Here is a 5,601-nt window from a genome sequence, read left to right on the forward strand (position 1 = left end):
ATTTAAGATTTACGTTTTTCTTAATATGCGTTACAATAAGTTTCTGCATCCCATGTCGAATTTCGAAAGTCAAATCAATTGTCCAAAATGTCTTCACAAAACCGATTTTCTAGTCATACAATTTTTAATAACAGAATTATGAATACTGAGATTGTATTAAAAACGTCAATTCAAATTCAATACTTCTTACAGCAAACAACAAGATTGTCTTTCCTCATTGCAATTATGTGTTTGTTCAGACGCTGTCCCAAGTCAGTTTCCGAATTGCCCTCGTTACATGACAACCAACGATGCACCTAAACGTCTAGCGCCAGAAACAAAGCGAATGAAATTAGAGAATGATTGAACAAGCTATTGAGAGGAGTATCGAAACGGAGCAAGTGTTCAACGAGAAAATCGGATTTTCTAATCTCGACGAACTCTACGCAAAGTTAAAAGAACGCATCGATCTGCAAAAATGGATTGTTTCACGCAGGGACAACATTCTTTACATACTTTACATTGAAGATATCTCATACCCAAATATCAAATGTTGTGTTCGAGTGTCAGAAGATTTCACTTTAAGATTATTTTATGGATCGCGGGTGGTGACAAAACTAAACGAGAAATTCAATGTACCATTTATCGTGAGTTCGGTTATTGAAATCAAAGATATTCTCCATCAAGTGTTGATATCTATGAACAAAAAATATCAAGATTATTCAGCAATGGAGAACATTAATGCGTGCATCGGTATTTTAAAATCTTTATTAGTGATATTACCGCAGCGAAAGCCTGTCATCGAGTTCTTGTTGCAGCAGGTAAAAAACCTGAACATTTTGAGCAAAGGTGCCTTTCGATATTCGTGGGAAACAACCTTGTTTTGTGGATTACTGCAGTCGATTTCTCCACACGCATACAAATTTCTTCACAGTTCAGGGCATTTATTGCTACCATCCTTATCGACAATAAAAAGATTATGCAGTAATTTCTCCGGTAACCCTCAAGTTGAGCAAAACGATTCAACGTTGCTGCAGTATATGGCGTCGAAAGTTAAACTGCTTCGCGATGAAGACAAAACGGTAAATCTTATGATTGACGAAATACATATAATATCGTATATGGATTATAAAGGCGGAAACATTGTTGGGAAAGCTTTTAATAGTATAGACTGTGCAAAAAGTGCTCACGTTTTCATGATAAACAGTTTGTTATCAACATACCGCGATGTTGTTCATATCTTGCCTGTAAAAACACTGGACGCTCAAACCCTACATAATTATATAGAAAAAATTGTCATTGGGTTGGAAAAACTCGGATTTGAAGTGCTTAGTATCGTTTCGGATAATAATGCCATTAACTCGAAGGCAATGTCCTTTTTTTAGCGATCCACCTGAAGTAAAATACTTATATAGAAATCCTGCCGATAGTTCAAGGTCACTATTTTTTGTAATAGACTCTGTGCATATAATTAAAAACTTAAGAAATAACTGGATAAATCAGAAACCGGCTCAATGTATGCACTATCCAGATTTCGAAGAAGAAAAAATGAGACTTGCTTCATTCCAAGCTCTCAAAAGTATGCACTTAAGCGAAAAGAACAAGTTACTGCAGTATGGATATACGCTTTCATTGAAAGCGTTATATCCAACTTCTATTGAACGGCAAAATGTTAAATTAGCATTGCAAATCTTTAATTCAAATGTTGCAACGGCACTGTGTGAACTTGGCTCAAAAAAACAATTTGAAAGCTTCGAGGATACTGCTGCTTACATTCAAATAATCTGTTGATGGTGGGATGTGGTAAATATTAAAACATTGGAGAAAGGAAACAGGCACAGAAATCCTTATGAACAGCCTATCACGAAAAATTCTATACATATTGAATTTTTACAAAAATTCTTACTTTGGTTGGAACGGTGAGAAAATTCGGAAGGTGATGGGAAACTAACACGAAACACCCACTTTGCTCTATTCCTCACAACAAATGCTTTAATTGAAATTACAAATTATTGTTTGAACGAGAAAAAATGGAGTTTTGTGCTGTGTGGGAAATTCCAAACCGATCGTTTGGAAGAACGCTTTGGTATGTATCGGCAGCAGGCTGGAGGACAGTACCACGTTTCTATCCGGCAAGTTTTTGAATCAGAAAGTAAGTTGTGCATGCAGAGTATTGTACCACTTGTTTTGAAGTCAACTACATATGGCGATGTAGAAGTTCCTTACCAAAATATATCATCGCTTTTAGAAAGCAGCGAAGATGATGAAGGATTTGTTAACTCTTGAATAATTTTTTACTATAAATCGTATTTATGCTAACAATGTTAAATAAAAATATAATACTGATTATAAGCATTTTAACAAAGATTAGAAAATACGATAAAAATAGTTTATTTAATATAAAAATCAGGTTACCTTCTTCTTAACTAATGAAGAAAATTATTGCAAAAATTCCCCAATGAAGATTAGTGTTTACGATAGAAATAACGTACTTAATATAAGTAATCAACATTGTAATAGCATAATTACAATTGTATGATTAGATTCTAATTAAGAAATATGTTTAATTTTCTATATAAATTTTAATAAATTTAATAATTTCTTCTTGTAGCATAATTATTATTATATTTTAATATAAGAATATATTATTATTTATATATTTGTATATTTACTAAACTCACTTTATAATTATTTACTATAGCACATATATTTTAGACATAATTGTAAAATCTAAGATCTGTATAGAAAAACAAACAAAGGATTATAGAAATATCTGTTAAATTTAACAATACATGTAATTTTCTATGTAATTTGTTATATTTTTTTGCTGTACTTTTAAAACATGTATTGAAATTTTTTGATATCTTAATGTTCAAATAGGAAATGTACCCGATTTATTAAGAAACACATGCTTTGTTGACGACGACGACATTGATCATATTGAAGAGGAGACTTGGCCACTTCTGGTGTACGTAGATAGCTGGATACACTGCGTAGCAATAAAAAAATTTAAATGCGAGTATTGCAAAGTTTTTTTAACAGCGGATGAACCTACAGCGTTTTCTAATTTGATAGATGCGAATAATCGAGGAGGATTATGTTATCCACACGAAGATATTCTTACGTGTGCAGCATACGCATTCGTTATCATTCAAAAATTACTCGAAAACGAGCGTGAATTTCTGAATCAACCAAATCAGCGAGAAGTTATGAAAACTTTTATTTGACAGTTTATCTGACTTGAATTTTGAACTGTTTTTAGGTCACTGTTGTCCAAAACATGCAATACGTATTGTAATAATTAAAATATCACACACACTCTCAAATATTTTTTTGAATAATTATACGAAACGACGAAACGATTTTATAAAACAAAAAGAAATGCCGGACTTTAAAAGAATAAAACCAAAAACAAAATAAAAGATTTTTTACGAATGATGATTTTCTTTAAATTTAATCCCTTTATTAACCTTATTAATAACTCAAATATTTGCGCATTTTCATAAAAATAAAAGTTTTTTATAAAAAGTGAAAGAAAAACTTCACTCGAAAATGCAATTTGTATACTACCCGCGCCGTATAACGCGTACGCTATTCGGTTAACTCGGCGGCCAAACCTCGGCCTACTAGTGATGACGTCACGATTTCAGTGGAGAGGCCTTGTCTATAGGTGGTGTTGGTCGATCGCATTTAGCAGTCTCGACTTGTACTTCAGGCAATAAAGTGATCTCATAACCAATTCTCAAGCAATCCTGATTTTCCCCGAATCCCTTACGAAGTGATCGGTTGACCTCGCCACCACTATTCTCAATAGTTTCGATGTGCTTTACACTATGTAAGATTGTAACCATCCTATAACCTTAATGTAATATCCAGTACTGTGAGGGAATATGTATGAACAATCATAAATATTAAATATTTTATTAAATGTTCAATATAATTCTGGATAAAAATATGAATTTCTTCTTAAAGAGCAATCCACAATTAATGATTCTAACCTGTCTGAATGCAAAATAACTAGTACGATATAGGTTTAATCAGAAAAAAATTATAACTACATACATCAAATCTGTTTTACTAAATACAATAAATTTAAAAAATTTCCTTATTAAAAAAAAGATACGTAGTACAGAAGAATCGTAGTACAATATGTATATTGTATAATAATTCGCCTGAATTTTTCGAAGTGATATACCACTTTCGACGTAGAAAAAAATAGAGGTTTTTCAGGAATTTCTTTCAGATAGGAAGAATAGTTAAAACAAGAAACTCTTGACTAAATTTAAATCTTCTTACATGTCATTGTACGATTCATGATGTTACTGATGGAGCATACAGCGAAGCTCCCCACGTAGCACATCAGCGCTTAAAAAGCGCTAAAAAAGCGCTTCTGCGGGTGCATAAATCTAGCAGTTTTTTAGCGTTTTAAAAGCGCTATCAAAATCCACTACAAAAAGCGCACTATTAGCGCAATTAATCAGCGCAAAATAAATGCAGTTTTACAGCACATTTACAGCACTTTTCATGTAGCACAATAGTCCCTGCAAAGCGCTCGGAAAGTGCTGTAAAAGCGCATATAATCAGCTCAGGATAAATGCAACTTTATAGCACATTTATAGCACTTCCTGCGTAGCACAGCAGAGCCTGCAAAGCGCTCGGAAAACGCTATAAAAATGCTATGAAACTGCATTTACCCTGCGCTTTGCAGGCGTTGCTGCATGGAATTTACTTTCCAGATAGAAAAAATTTGAGAAGATTGAAATAACAAAATAGTTGCAATTGTTTTATGATATTTTATTACAAATATGTAAACAATAACATGTAAATGATAATTTACATTCACATTTAAGATTCCTAACATGGCAATTTGTACATACACATGAAATATTTATTACTATGTGATTTAATTACAAACATGTAAATAATAACATGTAAATGACATTTTCATATATTTATATATTTTTAACATAACAATGTATTCTTCCACATGAGAATTATTTATTATTAAGTGATTTAATTATGAACATGTAAATAATAACATGTAAAGCAAAAAAGTACAAAAATAGATTAATAACCAAGCTCTAGCGAATTAAATCAAACTATGAAATTGCTTACAAGAGCCGACATTGGATGGATTTGTGTATATAAATTTATTCAAGTGTTACATACAAATGTAATATATGGTTGGATTGCTATTTGGATCCTTTTCAATAATAGTGGCTATCCTATGTGGTAGGACTATTATTCAAAAGGATCTAAACGGCGATCAAAATGTATATTACATTTGTCACACTTGAATAAATTTATATACATAAATCCATCCAGTGTCGGCTCTTATAAGCAATTTCAAAGTTTGATTTAACTACAAAAATACTGACAAGATATTATAAAATATTACTACTCAATATTGGAGATAAGATTATCTTATCTTTGGCAGATAACAAAGTAAGCAAATGTAAAATTGATAATTGAAGATCATTATTCTGCCAGGAAAAGTTTTATCTTTAAAATGGTTTACTGAGCTCGACGCGATTACTTTTCGTTAAGTTATTTCCAATTTAAAATATTGTTGTCATTAGCTGCAATTAAGGTTTTAATTTTTTCTAATATGAACTGCATGGA

Source organism: Trachymyrmex cornetzi, unplaced genomic scaffold (genome assembly GCF_001594075.2).
Source record: "Trachymyrmex cornetzi isolate Tcor2-1 unplaced genomic scaffold, Tcor1.1 scaffold436, whole genome shotgun sequence".
NCBI lineage: Eukaryota > Metazoa > Arthropoda > Insecta > Hymenoptera > Formicidae > Trachymyrmex > Trachymyrmex cornetzi.